The sequence below is a fragment of the Pteropus alecto genome, unplaced genomic scaffold, assembly GCF_000325575.1.
Source record: "Pteropus alecto unplaced genomic scaffold, ASM32557v1 scaffold146, whole genome shotgun sequence".
In the NCBI taxonomy this organism is placed as follows: Eukaryota; Metazoa; Chordata; class Mammalia; order Chiroptera; family Pteropodidae; genus Pteropus; species Pteropus alecto.
In genome coordinates this window covers 32,587,640-32,610,578 of record NW_006442107.1, presented here as the reverse complement: position 1 = coordinate 32,610,578, position 22,939 = coordinate 32,587,640, and the positions used below count along the sequence as shown (strand labels likewise).

The 22,939-nt window shown below is 35.6% G+C and overlaps 1 protein-coding gene and 1 pseudogene across 3 annotated transcripts in view; both read right to left on the bottom strand.

The window, feature by feature from the left end:
- Nucleotides 1–22,939, bottom strand: part of ANKRD12 (ankyrin repeat domain 12) — a 118,595-nt gene that overhangs the window by 92,636 nt on the left and 3,020 nt on the right. The gene's annotated exons all lie outside the window — the stretch shown is intronic.
- On the bottom strand, nt 8,459–9,399 carry LOC107196267 (annotated as a pseudogene).

Sequence of the window (22,939 nt, the reverse complement as noted above, 5' to 3'; positions counted from 1 at the left end):
TAAATACTTTTATATTTAAATAAAACTTTAAAGACAATTTTCCAAGCTGTGTTTTTCAAATCCTCCTTTATTGGGATCTCTAGGTTCCAGAGCTTGGCACTTTTCATGCTGGGGGATGGAGAATCACACAACTGGAAGAAAATTACCATATCTCAAATCTCTTGACCTATCTAAGGTGGTTAAAAAGATCCTACCATCCACATACCTCACCCAATCCTTTCCAGTAGAAAAAGATAAATTCTACGAACTAATTTTCTTGGGTTATATATCCATTTGCTTTAGAGAAAGGAGTATGACCAACTCATTTTTGGAACACAAAAAATGCACAATTCATTTTTTGAGACACAATGCACTCATGCCTAGTAAGTCCAGTTACTGGAAATCTGCCATAAACTACTGTTGATAAAAATGCATATCGCTACCCACAATGTAAAGTTTAAACAAACAATTATAACAGATGTAGTAAGTAGCGGTGTCACTAAACGCTGTTATAATTTAGTAACAAGAATCGCAGAATAAAACAACACAACTCGACAAAAATGGTGACACATAGATAAGCGTCCTTCTTGAAAGCTGAGGTAACCTGCAATGATGCCAAGTCTTGCTTGACAGTCAGACTTCTTAGTATAATAACTAAACTGACTCTCCAGGAAACGTTAGGAAGTTGTTCTTTTTTGTTTATAAATTACCCTTCATCCTAAGGCTAATAATTTGGAGAAAGTTTTATCTTCTTAGCTGAGAGTACAAAATCACCCATAGGAAGAGGCCAAACTTTGCTGAAAAGATGCTTTGAAAAGCTCCTCAGGAAGGAACTGACAAGACTTTGTGGGGAAAAACTACTCCACATGATAAAAGGAGGAAGGGTTAAGGGAAAAAAATCCAAGAAAGAGAGAAGACTCCCAGTAGACTTACATGCAAGATAGGCCTGAGAGAAAAAAAGCTGGCAGTATGGCTAGAGAACTTCGGAGAACAGAAAAAGATAACAGCATTTGTGAAGTTGTATGCTACAGGCATGTAGATTGCACTTGTAACAGTGAAAATCTACAGTATTCCCTAAAAACTAAAGAAAATTCTGTATTTTGAGATTCTAGTTTTTGAGCCTTTAGCGGTTAAAATGGTGAATTATATGTTATGTGAATTTTATTTCAATTAAAAAAAGCTCCTCGGTGGTACAGGTTAACAATTCTGAAACCACTATACATGTATTCTATAAATGAACACTTGAGTAAATGGATAGTGAATAGTGGGAGCCAGGTTTCTCACTGTTGGAGTGGGAGATTGCTGACCGGCAAGTCAGAAGAAGGTTGGAATGTGGTAATGTGTTAACTGTCTGAGGTTATCAATATGTACTCATGTTTAGCTTAATGTAGAAACAGATGATTATACGCAAAAATATTTATAGATATGTATATAAAGAATTAGTATATACACATACATTTTCTTCATATGTCAACTAAGTGAGCCCAGAAGCAACAACACCCCAGTAGCAAGGAGCACATCTAACACCAAGATCCTGGTTACTAGTATCTTTCTTCAATAAAAGTAACAAAGGCTCCTTTAGAGAAAGGTCTGATCCTACAGACAAAAGGAGAAAATATACAAGATGAGTCTGGAGACTCTCCTATTGCCAGAAAGTAAGGAAATATTAAAAAATATACATAAATATATAAACTCAAAGAGATACAGGTGTCAACCAAAAGAAGTCCCAGTCAGAACACTTGAGCAACAGAATAAGCAGAATTGGGTTATGACCCAAGGTATAAATATCTGTGTGCCCATACTGATATAAATGATTGAACAAATTTAAAAAATAGGAGAGAACAAATTTTCCAGGAAGAAGAATTCTAGGTAGTTTATATAGATATTCTGCTCTCAAGGAGGTGGAGCCTAACTCCCCACTCAATTAATGGTGGGCTAGCATAGAGTGATCTCCTTCCAAAGAACAGAGTATGGAGAGGGGAAAAAAGAACAACTTGAAAAATCTGACAAATACTATCTCAGTGAGGTGATCAAAATTAGCATCAACAGTGGTAGGTCATGTTGACAGTGTGTGCCCTTGAAAAAATGTAATGAAAATAGCATTTAACTATGTGATCTTCTTCCCCAAAACACATAACCACTGTCTAATCACAGGAGGAGTTTTGAGAGACATGATGACTAAAGGTTATATGGCATCCTGGCTAGGATCTTGGAACAGAAAAATGACATAAGGTAAAAACTGTAAAAATCTGAATAAAGTATGTAATTTAATCATGTATTAACGTTGGTGTATCAATTATGACAAACGTACAGACCTAATGTAAGACAATAATAAAGAAAACTGGTATATGGGAACTCTCTGTACTACCTTTGCAATTTTTCTGTAAATCTAAAACTATTCTAAAGTTAAAGGTTATTTAACCCATTTCCCGTTTGCCCCAAGAATACTTGCTGATGGCGCTTGCAGTTGCATTTAAGATAACTCAGAGTCCTAACCTTACTCCTAAAGTTCGTCATGAAATATCTCACTTTTATTATTACTTTCGCATCACTCTAGTACATCAATAGTCTTTGGAAACAAATGACATCATTCTATGTATAGCATTCTGTTTTTAGTGGTGGTATCTCCATTTACAAAATATAGTAATTTTCCATTGCTGAAAATGCCAAATCCTAGATGTTCTGCTTTGCGTTGTTCCATGCTTTGAAATTTACCACACGATAAAAGTTGTTAAATACTGATCATCATATACATTTGTTACATTAGGATTAGAGACAGTTCTGTTTAGAAATAACTCCAAGAAGAGTTTTTATATTTTATATTTTATTTTCACATTGAAAACCAGTTAGATTTGCTTCGGCCTCAAAGAGTGTGTTTATGTAAAATCAAATTAATGCTGGCAGAGTATTGATATGTTGTACTATCATTATCATTTGTTTCTATGTATCTCTTGATCTCTTTTTATTTCTTCTCTGAGCCAGTTATTCTTCACTAGTATGTTGTTTAAACTCCATTTTTTTTCCTAAACAGGAAATGGGTATAAAAAAAGCTCTCCAGCTAATTTTAATGGGTTGGGAACCATTAAGCAACATTTCCTTCAACCCTTTTCACAGCAAGCACCTACACATCTCCCAGTCACTATTTTACGTTGAATTTTGTCACCTACAGCCTTTATCTCTAACTCAAATCTTGTCCCCACCATGGTTTTCTCCAAAGTTCTCCAGTTGATCTCTAGTGTCAAAACATTATGATCAGAGAATATGGTTGGTATGATTTCAACCCTCTTATATTTGTTGAGGTTATCTCTGTGCCCCAATAATGTGGTCAATCCTTGAAAATGTTCCATGTGCACTAGAGAAGAATGTATAAGCAGCTATTTTGGGATGAAAGGCTCTGTAAATGTCAATTGTTTGTCTAACGTGTCCTTTAAGGATTTTATTTCCTTATTGATTTTCTGTTTGGATGATCTGTCCATATTCAACAGTGGGGTATTTAGGTCCCCTACTACGACAGTTTTTTGGTCTGTTTCTCCCTTTAGTCGTATTAGTAATTGCTTTATATATTTCGGAGCTCCCTGATTAGGAGCATAGAGATTAACGGTGTTATGTCCTCTTGGTGTACGATTCCCTTTATCATTATGAAGTGTCCCTCAGTATCTTCCTTTGCCTTTTTTATTTTGAAGTCTATTTCGTCCGATATTAGTACCACTACTACTTTTTTCCAAATGCCATTCACTTGAAATATCATATTCCACCCTTTCGCTTTGAGTCTATATTTGTCTTTGGAGCTGAGATGTGTCTCCTGGAAGCAGCATATGGTTGTTTTGTTTTTGGAAACAATCTGCAACTCTGTGCTTTTTCATTGGTGAGTTCAGCGCATTTACATTTAGGGTGATTACTGAAATATCAGGTTTTCCTATAGCCATTTTATCTTCTGCTTTCTGGTAGCTCCGTGTTTCCATTGCTTTCTTGTCCTGTGTGTGTGTGTGTGTTTTTCTTTTTCATTTTGGTTGGGTTTTGTGGATTTTCCCTCTGGTCCTTCTTGTTCTATGTTACATACTTCAGTTTTGAATCTTTGGCGTGTGGTTACCACCACGAATATATAGAGGATAGTTATATATATACGGTCCTTCATTTTCTTCCGCGTGTGCCTTATCTCCATTCCCCTTTGTGAATTTGGATCTTTGAATCCTATCCTTTTGTTATCGTTGTCTCAATTTGTCCCTCGTTGGTTACTATCTACTATCTTGCAATATCAAATTTCTTCTTTTTGCTTAAGCTTGTAATGCCCTGTTCTTAATAAGGGTGGCACTCCTCTGTTTCTATCTGCCTGCTAATTGCCTTACTTGTAGTTATATATTTTTGTCATTTTGTTTTAGGTGAGCTGACTCCTCTCAGAGTTTCCTGTAATGCAGGCCTCATAGTGGAGAATTCACTCAAATTTTTATGTCTGGAAAGGTTTTTATTTCTTCTTCATATCTAAAGGAGAGCTTTTCTGGATACATTATTCTTGGCTGGTAATTCCTTTAATAGTTTGAATATTTGATTCCACTTTCTGTCTTATAAGGTTTGGGCTGAGAAGTCTAACGATAATCCAATGGATTTTCCTTTATAGGTTACCATCTTCCTTTCCCTGGCTGCCCTGAGAATTCTTTGTCATTGATTTTTGATAATTTTAATACAATGTGTCTTGGAGGAGGCATTTTTGGGTTGAGATAATTGGGTCTTCTGTTGACTTCTTGAATTCTAAGCTCCAGTTCATTCCTTAAATTTGGAAAATTCTCAACTATTTGTCTGAAACGTGCTTTCTAATCTCTGCTCCTTTTCCTCCTCTTCAAGGATGCTCATTATTCTTATTTCCTTTTCTGATGGTATCAGCTAGTTCTTGTACTTCTCTTTCATTATTTTTCATTCTTTGGTTCCTCTCTTCTTCCTTCTGATTTATTTTTAGATTTCTGTCTTCGATATCACTGACCCTTTCCTCCATTTGGACAACTCTATTTCCCAAGCTTGTTATTTAATTTTTCATCTCTTTCAGTGTGTTCTCCATCTCCAGAACTTAGTTCTATTTGGTTCTTTTTAATGGTTTCAATCGCCTTGCTTAAAAAATTCATTCTGTTGATCTAGTTGTTTTTTCCAATTCCTGAAATTGTTGATATGAATTGTTTTGGATCTGAGGTTTTTCAGAAGTACCATCCTGAATTCTCTGTCATTTAAGTTGCATATTTCTCTGTCTTTAAGCTTATTTTCTGGAAATTTTTCTCCTTTCTGAGCTGGGTTGTCACCTTGGTTGTTCATGGTGTTTAATGGACTATTTCTCTGCCTGGGCATTAATGGAAGTGTATTCTGCTTCTTTTCCAGAATGAAGATTATTTATTATAAAAAGGTTTCTCTTTAGCCTATTGCTAAGATAGCATTTTTCTTTTGGTTTCCAGTAGATGGTGTCTAAGCCTCTTCGATCCCTGCTTTATATAAAGTCTTAATAATGCCTTCTTTTTCTTATAAATATTCAATCATGCTAGCTACCCTAAGTCTCGGTCCCTGTCAATGTTAGTGACAGTTTTGTTAGCATTTGCTCAGATTCCCCTGGGGGTTCTGCAGTGTCAGGGCTTGGCGAATATTGGGGGAGGGGCCTTCCGGGTTGGGGGATGGGGACTGCAGCTCAGCCTCATGTTTTGCAACCACAGCTGGTAATAATCAACTGTTGCTTCTCTGCTGCCTCCAGTTCTCTTTTTACCTTGATCCCTGGGCCCTGCTGCTACGTGAAGCTCACAGCTTTCTCAGGCTTGGCTGTTAAGAGAATCTGCTGCAATATCTTCTCTCTCCCTCCTCCTTCAGGGAGCTATGGATGCCAGAGGCAGCTTCTTTGTTTCTCCCAGTCTACTGCCCAACTCCTATGGTAGCTATTATTCGCAGATCCCATGCTCAGACGTGTTTGCAGGTTGGGTGTTTTTGTTGAGTTTCAGATGTTTGGCTTATTGTTATTTCAAGGGGAGAGATCTGGGAACATCCCTCACTCCACCATGAGCTTTTAAAACTAAAAATCAGATGATACTGCTGCCCTGCTTAATTTCTGTATTGGTTTCCCATTGAATTTAGATTAAAGTCTAAACCTGGAACTAAACCATCTATACTATATGAAGAATTAATAGAACAGACACATGAAGAGTTTTTTAAAGTGTTTAAAATCCTCAAAGAGATAAGATTCATAATATGCAGTAGGACTAAACAGAGCCAAGAAAAAATACACAGTATGAAAGTATAATGGTTGAAATAAAGAACTCTACAGATTATATAAATAATAGAACAGATAAGCCTAAGAACGAATTAGTGACCTAGAAGATCAGGTAGAGGATATTTGCAGAAGGCATCAGAAAGGGATACAAAAATAAAGAGGAAATACTTAAGAGATATGGAGAAGAAAACTTAGAAGTGACAGAATCATTATAATAAAATTCCCAGGAAGAGAAAAATGGAGAAAACAAAATATTTGAAAAAATACCCAATAATTTCCCAGAACTGAGGGAAGGTAAAAGATCTCAGATTAAAGTGTCTGGAATACATCCTGGCACACAGCAAACTCCCAATAAATAAGTATTCGCTGAATGAATACGACTCCAAGTGCCAAACAAGACAAAAAAGGAACTACGCCCAGACTCATTATAAAATGAAAAAGGTAAAGAAAAAAATCAAAATTTTTAGAGAGGAACTGCAGGTCGCACGCACAGGAAAGGAAACCAAACTGACATTGGAACTTTTGAAAAGCAACGCCAGAGGCAAAAAAAAAAAATGTAGTAATATTTTCAATATGTTAAAGAAAAAGAATTTCAAACCCAAAACCTTTAATCAAACTAAGCTATCACTTTAAAGTGAGGGTTAAATACTGCTATTTCAGGCATAATAAAGACCTTAGAATGTTTACATATAAACACCCTGTTTGAAAATTGCTTTTAAGTAGACACTCTAGAATTGAAATAAATCTATGAAGATACTATGTGATATATAGGAATAGGAATAAATAACCTAATAAAGTATATTTCACATAAAAAGAAAAATAATGGATGGATGTTTGAAGAACACCCCTGACAACCAAGAACTAAAATTCTACCTAACATGGCTGTTGGGAAATTGGGGAATCTGGAGTGGAAGAGACTAAAGTGAGAAAGTGGTTTAAGTACTTGCCTCCTCTGAGGGAAGATACACACACACACACACACACACACACACACACACATATTTAATAAACTGGAAAATGAATAGAAGTATAGTAAATAGAATATAAGTAATTTCGAAAATGTTATCACAATAAATGAAAATGGACTAAACCCATTAATCAAAATATAAGCATCTCTGAGGCTGGATAAAAATAAGATTCAGCAATATACTTGAAAAGAGACCACAAAAGGATACTAAAAAGGTTGAGAATAAAGGATAGGAAAAAGAGATACCAAGAAATATAAATCTAGGTTGAAAGATGAACTTTTTTTTTTGGCCCCATTCATGAATAATTAAGACTCTTCCTGGTCTGAACTCAGCTCTCTGCCATTGCTGGGCCTGTGGATTCCATTACTGCATTAAAGCTTACATACACATAAGGAGTATCTATTTTACTTTTAGAACAGGGCTTCAATTTCTGTTTTCTATTATGATTTTGAGTCATTTTTCCATTTCAGGCACCTGAAAATTCTTCCTTCTTGCTTTCAAGTTCAGCTATGTATTTAAAAAAAAAATTTTTTTTTTAATCTAGCATTTCCATGTATTTGAAAAATAGAGCTTCCCCAGTATGACATCTTGCCTAGAATCCCCAGAATATGCACTTTAGATTAAATACAAGTGAAAACAAAGTCCAAGTTACTTAATTTCTTCACCTATGTTATGAATGGTAAAGCTCAACTGTTAAGGCTGTAAGAGCCAAAGAGATAACTTAGCATAGTCTTTGGTACATATAAAATATTCAAACGCTGCCCTCTAAATTTACCAATTTTACATTCTACTTAAAGAAAGTAAAGACAGAACCATAAGGATGGAATGAGAATTCCTAACATTTTCCCTATTTCACTGTTCTAGGTCTCAATGGGCTGCAGCTGCTTTGGTAGTAAAAATGCTTCCTTTGAATTTGTTTCAAGAAAAAGAACAACTAATATATGACCATATCACAACAGAATTCAATGATCCTTAAGAATCACTGAGTTAGCAAAGGGACCATTACTTTCTCTGTGATTTTGCTGGGAACCTCAAGTGCAAATTTCTATTCTGACAACTACCACTTTTGGTTGACCTCCATCACTTCTCAATATTTGTTTCTTCTTAAAAGTAAAGTTAGGCTAAATCGATTGGAAGTATCCTATCTTTCTAAAATTCTGATTCCAGAATGAGAAGTTTAGAAAATTTTCACTCTGAATTCTATTTTTCTATGAATGCAAAAACTATAACTTAAATTATTAAACGATTATGACATCCTTCTTACTGCTTTCCCCCATGCAAAAAAAGAGTAAACTATGAGAATAAAGAATAAACCAAGTATTTCCTACTTAAATATCAAAGAACTTAAGTCCCTCAGACTTTAAGAGTGGTTTTAAAGGCCTCAAAATAAATGACCATGCTTCTGGGATATTAACTGGATACCCACCTCACCCCCATCTTAACTACTTAAACCATTCAAATGAGAATTCAGACTCTGAAAAGGGATTGTTGTTTTTTTCCCCTTCCAAATCACTACAAAACTTTTATTGCCTCTTTAAAATATCACAAATAAGTTTGAGGAATCATTTGACATGGAGTTTCTGTAGCTGGGCAACTGACCTTATTCATCAACCTGCTGGACTGTTTATTTTTCAGAAACACAGATAACATCCAAAAATTATCTGATATCCTTGTTTTAACTGTTGTGGCTTGTTGAATCAAACCAGCTGAATTTGATACAAGTTCAATGCCGTTTCCTTCAAAAATTAATTCATCTTTCCGTGCTTGGGATACTGAACAAGCAACATGTGACCACATCCAAATCCTGTGGACATATTTTACACCCAAGAAATTTCGAATTTCGACAAGAAAACCATTCTCCTGAAGAATGACGTTAATGGGGAAATAAGTATACACAGGCCTCATCTCGTAACCGAAGCCCAGTGTAACACCCTCAATTGTGTTCTATACATGACTACGGATAGTGAGAACAGGAGACAGTTCCTTTCTATTTCTCCCCATTTGTCAACTCTGAAGCCTCTTCTTTTTCTTTCCAAGGAGACTGAGTTCTACATTGATGTGATTAAAGTCCCTCTGCTGGGTGCCTACGGGGCCCTTCACAGTAACTGAACCTCTCTTCAAAGTGATATCCACATTTTCTGGAATGTCAACAGTCTGACTGCTGAAATGATCTTCATCTTTGCAGAAGATACAGCAAAGACAAGGATTGTGCTTTCTTTATCATAACTTCCCAAGTAAGCAATAGTTGATTTTCACCACAATGTTTTCTAGCAGCTACTCCATAACATTTTCCCATAAGAATATGATGGTTGTATTCCAGACCAAGAAATTATAAAATCACAAATTTAACCAATGGCATGCAAAAGATGAAGACAGGACTTCCGGTCAAGATGGCAGAGTAGGTAAACAATGTGCTTTGCCTCCTCTCACAACCACATCAAAATTACAACTAAACTACAGAACCATCATCATTGAGAATTACCTGAAATCAAGTTGAACAGAAGTCCTACAACTAGGGACACACAGAAGAGGCCACCTTGAGACTGGTAGGAGGGGCAGAGATGTGAAAGTCTGGTCCCACACTCGCGTGAGGTAGTTGAGAATCAAGAGGGGTATCTTGGCTGCGGAGATCTCCCTGAGGGAGTGAAGGGTCCCAGCCACACACCGGGCTCCCAGTCCAGGGTTCCAGTGCCAGGAAGAGAAGTCCCCACAACCTCTGGCTGTGAGAACCAGTGAACACTGTGGCTGAGTGAGACAGATGGCTACTGAAGTCACAACCATTCCTCTTAAGGGGCCCATGCGAAGACTTATTCACTGAAAAACTCATTTGCTCTGAGTTCCAGCACTGGAGCATCAGCTTGAAAGGCGCCGAGAACAAAGGGATAGGAACTGAGCTATCTGCCTTCAGGGAGAGGGCTAGAGGGGCAGCTTTCTCCAAGACAAGTGCTGGCAGAGGCCCTCATTCTTTTGTTGAGTCTTTCCCTTTCTCTGTGTGCAGACACAGGTGGCCGCCATATCTAAGTCTCCATCAAAATGGCTAACACTAGTCACCCCACCCTGGCAATTCCCTGAGAATGCATCCCACCCAACTTGCAGGCCCCCCCAAGCCACGTGCAGTGGATTTTCCAAATAGCCTGTCTTGGCTCATGCTGTGGACTTTCCTAAAATGGCTCAAAGGTTCACAAAACCTAAACAGGCATCTGGCCTTGGTATCCTCCATACCTCTTGCTGAGCAGCCTCAAGCCCAGTACTAGTGGTAGCTGACCTCAGTTTGGGGCTTGGACTATCGAGGCACATTCAAGCCCAGTATAGATGGCAGCCATGAAGATTGCTTCGTAGCTCATGCCAGGTAGCCCCTGCTTACATGGCTGGTAGCCAGCTTCAGTCTAAGCTAAAGCACCACCCAGGGCCACAGCTGAGGATGACATACCCAAAGGGCAGACTGGGCAGACCAGAGCCCCGTTAAAGCGAATCCTGCTCTCCAGAGTCAGTACCTGCACAACAGCTCCTCCTCTGTAGTCATGGCCAGTACTCATAACCAGTCATCCTAAAGGTCAAGGCCTCCCACTGGCGTGCAAAAAGCAACCAAGGCTCAACTACAACAGAAGGGTATGTACGACCCACACAAAGAACATACCTGGAGCACCCGGCTCAGGTAATCAGGGAGTCTGCACCACTGGGCCCCACAGGACACCTACTGTATAAGGCCATTCTACTAAGACTGGGAGACATAGCAGCCCTACCTAATACATAGAAACAAACATAGGAAGGCAGCCAAAATGGGGAGACAAACATGTTCCAAATGAAAAAACAGAACAAAGCTCCAGAAAAAGAAACAAACAAGATGGAGACAAGCAGTTTTCCAAATACAGAGTTTAAAACACTGATTATAAGAATGCTCAATGAAATTAGGGGAAGAGTAGATGAACTCAGTGAGAACTTTGATAGAAAACATAAAAAAGAACCAGTCACAAATGAAGAATACCTTAGGAGGAATCAACAGTAGATTAGATGAAGTAGAAGATCAAATCAGTGACTTAGAAGGTAACAGAAAACTCCTAATCAGAACCATGACAAGAAAAAACGCCCCCCCCCCAAAAAAAAAATAGAAATGAGGACAGTTTAAGGCAAGGGTCCCCAACCCCTGGGCACTGGTCCCTCAGGCCAAAAAGGGTGGCAACCACTGGTTTAAGGAATATTGGGACAATATCAAGTGTACCAATATTCACACCATAAGGATACCAGCAGGAGAAGAGAGAGAACAAGGGAATGAAAACCTATTTCAAGAAATAATGACAGAAAATTTCCCTATCCTGGTGAAGGAAACAGACAAGCAAGATGAATCCAAACAGGCCCACACCAAAACATAATTAAAATGCCAAAGGTTAAAGATAAAGAGAGAATCTTAAAAGTAAGAGAAAAGCAGTTAGTTACCTACAAGAGAGCTCCCATAAGACTGTCAGATGATTTCTCAACAGAAACTTTGCAGAGCATAAGGGCCTCAAAAGGAAATATTCAAAGTGATGAAAAGCAAAGACCTACAACTAAGATTACTCTACCCAGCAAAGCTATCATTTAGAAGCGAAAGACAGATAAAGAACTTCCCAGACAAGCAAAAGCTAAAGAAGTTCATCACCATCAAGCCAGTATTACAGGAAATGTTGAAGGGACTTAAGAATAAAAAGAAAAAATAAAAATATGAATAATAAAATGGGAATAACTACATATCTATCAACAGTTACTTTAAATGTTAATGGATTAAATGCTCCAATCAAAAGAAAGTGTGGCCGGACCAGTGGAACAGAAGTGAGAGCCCAGAAGTAAACCCATATTTATGTGGGCAGATAATTTTCAACAAAAAAGCCAAAAACGTACAGTGGAGAAAGGAAAGCCTCTTCAATAAATGGTGCTGGGAAAACTGGAAGGCCACTTGCAAAAGAATGAAACTAGACTGTTGTCTATCACCACACACCAAAATTAACTCAAAATGGATCAAGGACCTGAATATAAGACCTGAAACAATAAATTGCATAGAAAAAAACATAGGAACTAAACTCAAGGACCTTGGACTTAAAGAGGATTTTATAAATTTGACTTCAAAGGCAAAGGAAGTAAAAGCAAAAAGAAAGGAATGGAACTACATCAAACTAAAAAGCTTCTGTACAGCAAATGAATCCATCAACAATGTAAAGAGACAACCATCCGAATGAGAAAATATAATTACAAGCAACGCCTCCGATAAGGGCCTAATAGCCAACATATACAAAGAACTCATACAACTCAATAACAGCAAAAAGGCAAACAATCCAATCAAAAAATGGGCAGAGGACCTGAACAGACACTTCTCCCTAAGGGATATACAAATAGCCAGCAAATATATGAAAAGATGCTCAACACTGCTAGCTATTAGGGAAATGCAAATCAAAACCACAGTGAGATACCATCTCACACCTGTTAGAATAGCTATCACCAACAGGACAAAAGTTGGAGTGGATATGGAGAAAAAGGAATCCTCATACACTACTGGTTCAGCCACTATGGAAAACAGTATGGAGGTTCCTCAAAAAACTAAGAATTGATCTACCATATGATCCAGCAATTCCTCTACTGGGTATTTATCCCCAAAACTTTAAAACTCATATTCGAAAAGATATTTGCACTCCAATGTTCATAGCAACATTATTCACAGTGGCCAGGACATGGAAGCAACCGAAGTGTCCTACGACAGATGATTGGCTAAAGAATCTGTGGTACATATATACAATAGAATATTACTCAGCCATAAGAAGAGATGAAATGCTGCCATTTGCGACATGGATGGACCTCGAGATAATCATGCTAAGCAAAATAAGCCAGACAGAAAAATTTAAAACTCACATGATGTTAGGTTTATATATGTGGGATATAAATCTAAAAGCAACAAATGAACAGGAGAAACAGAGACTATGGACATGGACTATAGACTAGTGGTTACCAGAGGTTAGGGGGTGGGAGAGGAGGGATGAGGTAGACGGGGTAAAGGGGTCACATATAGGGGGGTAGGAGGAGGGTGAAGTGTATAGAGGGGATCAAATGTATGGTAGCTGAAGGAAACTGGACTTGGGGTGGTAAACACACAACAGAATATACGGATGTCATATTACAATGTACACCTGAAAATTATATAATTGTATTAACCAATGTTACCCCAATAAACTTAATAAAAAAATAATAAAGTAAAATAAAATAAAAAAGAAAGTGTGGCTGTATGGATAAGAAAACAAAACTCTTACATATGCTGCCTACAAGAGACCCATACTGCAGATAAACACAGACTGAAAATAAAGGGATGAAAAAAGATGTTTCCTGAAAATGAAAACAAACAAAATGAAAAAGCTGGGGTAGCATTACTTATACCAGACAAAGTAGATTTTAAAGCAAAGGCTATAAAAAGAGACAGAGAAGGACCCAGTTGTCTTATTTCTAAGTATTTATCCAAAGAAACCCAAAACTACTTGGGTTTCACTCCGTATGTTCATTGTAGCATTATTTACAATAGTCAAGATATGGAAGCTACCTGTGTGTCCATCAATGGATGAACAGATAAAGAAGAGGTGGTACATATGTACAATGGAATACTACTCAGACATGAAAAAAAGAATGGAATTTTGCTACCTCAATAACATGGATAGACCCAGAGGGTATTGTGCTAAGTGGAGTAAATCAGAGAAAGACAAATGCTATATGATTTCACTTACATGTGGAATCTAAGGAACAAAATGAACAAATAAAACAAACTCATAGATATACAGAACAATTTGAGGGTTGCCAAGATGGGAGAGGGTTTGGGGGTTGATGAATAAGCATAAAATAGCATAAAGAATATAGTTAATAACATAATCACAATGTATGATGTCAAATGGGTACTATTTATCAGGGTGATCATTTTTAAGTAATATAAATGTTTAATCACTATGTTGTACACCTGAAACTAATGTAACATCGTATGCCAACTGTAATTTAAAAATAAATTAAAAAACAAAAGATGAAGACAAACATCTGCATCCTTTAAAATAAACTATTCTCAACAATGTCCTTAAAACAATGTTCTTAAAAGTCCTTAAGGGATGTTTATGGTTTATATTATACAGTTATATTTTAACGTTTATAATAAATATATATTATTTGTATAAACTTCAAATAAAAATTTTAAATAAAATAGATTGACTTCCACTTAGTTTGCTATGGAGGACTACAGCATTCTGGGTAGAATCCATGAAGAAAGAGGAATACTAAGACAGCAGATGAGAGACAGCTTCAGACAAAGGTAGAGCTAAAGCGGTAAAAGGTATTTTTACGTGTTTTATGTTTTCTTATCTAGCGACCAAAATAGGAAAGGAAGCAAAAAAATTCAGGACAGAAGCTCAATCCAATAAAAGCAGGCTGTACTTTGGGTTGGTGTTGCTAAATATTACATCTTTTAGGGACCTGAGAATGGCAGATAATTCAGACTCTATGCAGTACATTATAAGTGGTCAACTTGGTTCTATATGGGTGTATCACCTTCAAAATTCCACAAAGGTAAACCTATGGTATAGAGAAATATTTAGATAAAGAAATATTTGCTTAAAATATAAACAAGATCTACTATTCCAAGCCAAGTCTCAAGCAAAATATATTAGGAGGAATTTAGTAAAGTAAAATATGTACTAGAACACCTGGGTTCTTGTAACTCTTTCTAGTAAACTCTTTAGGTTTCAGTTTCCTTGTTTTGAAGGGAGATCCAATCCTGCTCTAAAGTTCTACAATTCTTTATCTCTCCCTCTCTGTCCTCCATATAGATATATCATGAAATAAGCACTGGCCTAGAAGAACTAATTCTCTTAACTTCAAGAAAACCAATCAAATGTTTGATGTTAAATTATTTAACTATGGGTAGTTCCTCTAGCTGTCATAGCCCAGTTTGCTCACGCAATTATTGAATCATTTAACATTTACTAAACATCTATAAGCCAAACAAGAGAAATAAAGATGAACAAGACACAATTCTAGCTTAATGGGAATTTACAGTTTTTAAGGGGCAAAAGGCAAGTAAATTACCAGATGATATAAAAAATGCTACAGAAGTATAACAGTACTAGCACAAAGGGATCACAGCTCGGGTACTGTATATAGGGGTATGGGTGGGGAATTTCAAGAAGAGGTTACCACTGAAATAAGAGTCTTACGGATGACTATGATGCAGGTAGATATGAATGGGGCTGCAGAAAAAGAAGGATAAGCCTGAGCACAGATGTGAACACACATGCTCCACAAGAAAGCAGGCCACACTGATGGGATAGCAAAAACTGAAAAACAGTGGGGTAGAAAATGAGCCTAAGACAATAGGAAGGGGTCACATCATGAAGCACCTTGTCATGGGTTGTTTGATCTTCATGACAAAAAGCAATTTAAGGCTTTAAAAAAGGTAGTGACATAGAGTAGAAAGGTGCTGTGGGTGAAACTCTGAAAGACAGACTAAAAAGGAATTATATGAGAGACAAGAAGGCCACTTAAAGTATAATGACCAGATTGTGAGGTGGGGAGAAATAGTAAACAGGAACAAGGAGGCTAGAATGACACCCAAGTTTCCGACTCTAGCAACAAGAAGTAAACATGCTTTAAAAATAATTTAGAATAAGCATTAGCATTTGTTTGTTGTATTTATCTTCTGAGAGTAATTTATCTTCTTATAGTAATAACTAAACAAGATCTCGAATTAAAAAAAATTCTCATTACTTCATTAGATAATGTTTACAAAAGAGATTAGTGGTAAAAAGATTTTTTTGACATTGTCAAACACTGGACCATAAAGGACCACATTCTAATAATACATTTAGAGTCTTTAAAGGAAAGTAACACAGGCACTTGTATTTACAATGATTGATTTGCCCTAGGTATTTTACATATAAATGTATTACAATACATCTATATCTACATGTATTTCCAGAATTGTTAAAGTGGATAGATAAAATATTCATCTGCAATTGCAAGAGTTGGCATAAATGACTTTTAAGGTTCTAAGATTATAAAATGAGTTGCTGAGTTTACTGACCTCTTTCTAGCTCTATAGGGTTCTAAACTGTGCAACTTCCAGAGACCAGTAGAGGGCTGCAACAGCTGGGAGAAAATGGTTAGGCAGCTTTACTTGCTTCTCTGGCACTGTGAGCTGAAAAAATTAACAATGCTGAAAGTAGAAACCTAAGAGCCACTCCATATGCACTTTCACTGTCAACAGATTCTAGAAGGGGTCAGGAATAATCCATTAAATCCTGAAAACTAGAAACACCCCATAATTAAGCATTTTGCTACCAACAACTTTCTCTTCTTTCAAATGGAGGCCAAATAAAAATCTCACTAACATGGGGTAATTAGGATAAAAAAAAAAAAAAAAAGGTCAGTCAAAATAAGTTAGCATTTCTCCACCTCCTTTCAGACTCATTGCTCCACACTGCTGCTACCAGACTAATCTTCCTAAAACGATTATTTCATTAGGTTACACTCACATCTACTTTATCCTCTTCTGCACATATGAAGCACTGACATTTAAATTTCCTTTGCCTAGATTTTAAGGTAGATTTCTATCTCTTGTATACAATCTTATCTTCAACTCCCCTAGTCAGATCTCTCTTACTGTCATAGACAAAATACAAGAGTTAAAATGCAAAAGGTCACTGAGGTGAACGTTGGAGGAAAAAACAAATTTACACATGTCTAGAGAAAGGGAAAAAGCCACTGTTGGAAAAGTTTATGTGAAGAGGGAGATAGGAATTCCCCTAGGGGGAGTAAGGAAATTGATCAAAGGAAAGGGACACAGGGAGCTTCAATTAAATTTGTAATGTTTAATTCTTAAACTGGTGACCAGTGCCCAGGTGCTCATTTGCTATTTTCTGTACCTTTAAATTATTTACATATTTCAAAATAAAAAGGTTTTGGTATTGTAATTTTGCCCCTCAAAAGACAAGCAGCTGATCTTTGCAACATATCACATCTCCGGTTCCATTCTAAGTACTACTCACAGTTTAATCCAAAATAATGTCCTCACTCATTTTTAGTGCTTTCCTTTAACAAAAATGACCGGCATATACTTTAGGCTTAAATGAAAGGACTTTTAATTGTTTAGATAATCGGGTGTAGTTTTAACAGTGGCATATAAAAAATATAAGAGATTTGGGATAAAGGTCACAACATAAAATAACCAGAATAGTTCCATAATCAGTGCTTCTGCAATATAAGCCCGTGATCCTGAAAATCATCTTTATACCCAAACTCTTTATACCCATTTCAGGGGCTGAAAACAGTCCCAATAAGAGTGCAACGCTAAAGGATGTATTATTTCTAATCTGCATACCATACCATTACCACCCTGACCCAACAATAGTGTAGGTTATAACTCGGCTTCAATTATAGCCAAAACTATAGCTTCCATATGACTTCCAACACCAGGGTTGGGCTGTTTGGGCCTTATTTTAGTCCTGTTCTGCTACCTCACTTTTTCTGTATCCCGTTCATTTTCCAACACAAACCTACTTACTATAGTATGCACAAGAATTCAGTATAACTGCATATTTCAGGGCATTTAAAAGAAAACATACTCTAAACTGGCTGAAGGTAGTAAGCAGTATGTATTCTTGTTAGCTTTCTGACTACAGCAATTTAGAATTATAAACTGCCAAAGTATGCTGAGGAGAATGAGGAGATAATACGGTAATGAAGGGCCATCGCAGTCTAAATACACTGTATTCTAATAGCTGTAAGAAAGTAACAAGGATTGGTACTGTGAAAACTCCAACCCCAAAGGGAAAGAATACCTGGGTTATTTGCCTGAGGAATCTGAAAAATAAAAAGTTAAAATAAAATGTAGTAATAAGATCCAGTGCTGTGATTAAATAAACTGGTATTTTGTGATACATCTATAGTTAAAAATAAAAAAATAAAACATTTCCTAACATATAACCACACAAATGTTATGAATTGGAAAAAAGGGGCAAATCCTACTTATGATACCAATATTAAATATCAATTAAAGGAAATATAACAAATGCCAAAAAAATTAAGTTTAGGACTATTTAAGAATGAAATAGTTCTACATCAAAAATTGAACTTAAATGTCAAGTCGGTCTTTTTTGTACAGATCTGTTTCAGAGCCTGAAAGTCATAGGTCCACATATTCACTAAAGAATTTGCAATATAACTTCAAAATGTTTATACGACCTCTCCCTAATAATGGATCCTTATTTTAAGTAATTATTTCTTCCTGCTAATCAGCAGTCTCCAACCTATTTGGCACCAGGGACCAGTGCTCCAATGAGAATCTAATGCCTGATGATCTTAGGTGGAGCTGAGGCAGTGATGCTACCAGTATGGGTCAGTTGTCTGGGAGTTGGGGAGGGACCCCAGTGTTAAATTTTAAGTTCCACACAGCAGAGAAGAATGTCTTCGTCAGATAAGTGCTTAGCATTGGGACTCAAAACCTTAAAACTTAAGAATCTTTCCAATAATCTCCTTGCCTATTTGAATTCCATACTTCTAGAATCATTTTCTTAAAAAAAAAAAATCAGTATTAAAGCATTCCCCATTTTAGAAATTCATTTTTATTAAGCCCCTTATTCTAGTAATTATAGCCTTTCTCATCTGCCACCCATCTTTTCTCCCTTAGTCTCATTTCATCCTCTTACGCTAGTCAAACTATTCTCCTGTCATTGACAGTCTCAGTCATTCAATAAATACACACTGACCTTTAACAGTGTGATGGAACTGGGGGTGCAATAGTGAACAAGACAGACATGGTCCATGTCCTTGCAGAGCATACCACGTTCCCTTCTACACTAACTAGAAATGTGAATGATTAAAGAACATTGTTCTCCTGTTTCTGTCACATGTCTACGTTTTGTGTGTAAACCCCTAAAAAGACAAAGACTATATAATATTGTCTTTGCTTATATCTTCCCAAACACATCAAAAATACTAAATGGAGTGCTGTTCAAAGAAGCATTTATTTAAAACTTGTTAACTAATCACCCAGTGTTTAAGACCTTTTTTATTATTAGCCATAATACTTGTTTACTGTGGTAAAACTTAAAAATTCAGAAGTAAAAAAAAATCCCAGTTACTTTCAGATTCAATATCCAGAGATAACCCATCACGTTAGACTAAATGATTCAAAAGTGCTCACTCCTTGTAAAAATCCATAATCTATAATACAAAATAATTCTTTTGCCCCAAAAGGCTCAAAATTAATCTATCATTTTATTCTGCTCTTTTCTCTTAATACCATTAACTTCTTTAAAGGTATAGTTTTATAAGTAAACAATACAATCATTGATTTAAATTGAATTACACCTGTAAAATGGGAATAAGATAAACTCACAAGGTCATCCTGTGAGGTTACTTTCTACAGAACCACTTTTTTGTCCACATTAAAAAAAAATATATCCATAAGGGGAGGTTGGAAAATTATTAACCTTTTTATTATGTAGTTTTAATTTTAACAATAAGCATATATTAAAATTGTAATTTACAAACCCTTATAAAAATGTGTTAAAAATTGTTAAAATTCTTGATTGCCACTCCTAGAAATTTAAGAGAAAATAACAGCCAAAGAATATGAAGTGTCAATTCACAGAATGCAAACGATTTTCCCTTGTATTAGCTAATGATCCAAATTCCTATAGGTAAAATCAAATAACATTCACATGAAAATTAAAGATAAAAGCCTTAAAATGTAAATTTAATAACACAAATTTATACTGTTAACCAACAGATAAGTATGGATTTATTTTTACTTGGTGTTTGCAAAAGCAAGAGGGTACTGGTGCCTGAAAGGAGGAGGAGGAGCCACAAAAGGGGAAAAAAGACAAAAGAAAGGAAGAATGAGTAATCCAATTTGCTGTCAAACATTCCTATTTACTTTAACATGAGGATAAACAGAAACTTGGTAAAGAAGTATTTTCTTTGTCCTGTTCAGCTGCAGCTTAAAGAGAACACTCATCTTCATTCTTGGTATGTTTTTATGAATCCTGGAAGACAATTTCTGAAGGGTGAATAACCACTATTGGGTGATCACCTCCACTATAAATCTATGAATGAACTGGGTTGATCTTTAGAAAAAAATTCTCTCAAAATAATACTTATATTTATATAACACTTAACAAATTTCCAGTTCTTGAGTAATACTATCTATAGTTGGATATACCAGTGACAACTTTTTGAAGTATTTTCGTAACAAGATATGTAAGATATCTACTCTTATATATTAAAATAATATATAAAAGTATCTAACAGTACCGATAGTACAGAAGCTCAATAAAATTTCTTTTCCTTGATTGCTAAGTAACTTCCAAATAGCCAATATTAAATTCTGGTAACAAGGACTTAGTTTAATTTAGAGGTTGTAGGACTACAGCATAGAACTTCAAAATACAAGCCAAGGCTTTATTCCTGGTTGTAATATTTTTGTGCAAATGAAGGGAGAAAATGTGTAAAAGTTTAATTTTCTCATGTGTCTTTACAGCATTAACCATCACCACTAATTAGTAAAGTGGTATAATGAATGCTTTTAGTGTTTACTTTTACTCTTCTTAAGTTTCAGAAACGGTAGAAAGAATAAAAAAAAAAAGCAAGATACAATGTGACTTTGGTGGAAGAGAATAAAAGCACCTATGTTTCTTTCTTCTTCCTTCAGGTTTCCTAATGCTTCTTTCATTAGTGAATTTCAACAGAATCTAGCATTACTTCAGAGGATTTTAACCTGGATCCTATCCATGGTTCAATATCACCAGATAAGCAAATATTTTGCTGGACTTACAGAGTAGTTGTGAAATTCAAAAGAGAGGATGTAAAGTGTTTCATGAACTACAAAGCACCATAATTTTTAACATACTATTATCTTATCCTGAGTTAATATAGCTATTTCCAGGAAGAGAGAGCTACACATGCACTTTTTTTTTTCTATTAGAAATCAGAATGCCGAAAAAATTTCCTATGTAGGAAGAACAATCCAAAATCTGAGAAGCTATAGGGCTCTCTCACAACTCTTTCAAGCAATAAGGTAGTTTAAAATATGACATTTATCACTAGTATTTGTGATATTTTCCCCACTTATGGTCCAAATACAAACCAATAACCAGAAAACTAACTACATATTTTGAAACAATTTTAAGATATCTAATAAACAAATGTTAAAGAAACTGTTCAAAGAGGACAAAATTTTTAAATACAAAAGGGGGTGGGGGAAGATTTCTACCCTATAACTTGTGGGTTCATAATTTAACTCTTCTACTTATCTCAATTTGGAAGTATTTCTATGTTTAAACTTAATTTTCTAAGAACTTAAGTTTGACTTTGAATTTCTTAAAATTTTAGAAATTCTCACTCATCCGAAAACCTAGTCTTAGAAGCTGTTTTCTAACCTGGGCAAACTCAAATTTATTATTGCTACATTTCTTTATAAAAGTCTTAAATGAGTTTGGTTAGTTTTTTTTCCCAGTCATTCTGATTAAAGTATGTTTCTTTAGGACAATGACATCAATATCAAGGTGGAGTTTGTTAGAACAGCCTCTTGTAATAGTACCTTTTAGTCTTTCTGTAGCTGTTGAGTGTAATTTCTTTCTGACAACTAACATAAAAAAACTCTACTACATCAGCATCTCATAGAAAGGCCTGCTGGCCTATCTTCCACAATTGTCATTAAGGTATTTACTTTTTTTTTTTTTTTTTTAACCAACACAGTAGAAAGTAGAATAGCAGGGCCCCAAACGTTTCACAAAGTCTAAAAATTAAGAAACACTGCTTTAAACTTTTCAAAGTCAGCTAAAACTTGTGATTAAAGGCACAACACAGAGAAGTGGTTAAGAAGGGGGACAATAGTCTATCCACTTTTTAAGTCTGTGAATACCTACACATCACATAACTTTTCAGAGTCTCATTTTCCTCAGCTATATTTAACAAAGTATCTGCCATTAAAACATAGTATCTGTTTTACAGTTATTATAGAAATTATCAGAAATGTTTCACTTAAAACTTTGAACATAGATACCTGCATATTTCAAGTGCTTGGTCAAATGTTTACCATAAATTTTAGCTTCAAAGTTACAAATAATATATATAATACTACAATATTGACATATTGGTTTCCAGTATTATCAATTAAAGCACTCGAAGGTCCTTAAAAAGTCAATAAACAAAAACTTTGTCTTAACATTTCTATATATTTTAGACCTATAAGATAACCTTAACATGAACTAGTCAAAGCTGAGTTTATAAAGGAAAATTCTCTCCTGCTATTGCCACATCAGAAAACTAGCAACAGACAAATTAACATTACAACTAAGATACTTTCACTATTACTTTTAAAACCCCACTGTTAAACATATTATGCATGCATGAGTGTATAGGAGAATGTTTTCAAATGTTATATGAAGAAACTTCATATTCTCCAGAGGAAGTCAGGCTGTAACAACTGCAATTTTTAAAATGTTCTTAAGAGGCTTTACTAAGATTAGAACTAAGTGGGGATCAGAAAATATATCTACAGGGAGTTGTAATCTGTAAAACAGCAGGTGCTGGAAACAATAAAGCTAAGGCTAAGCAAAAACCAGAGGATCTTGACACTTTGGTTACACAGTAAGAACAGTAATTTAAAAATAATATCACCACTTTTTATATGTATAAAAGTTTACACTGTACCATGAGCTGTCAATATGTAATCACATTTGTTTCATCCAACAACCGTATAAAT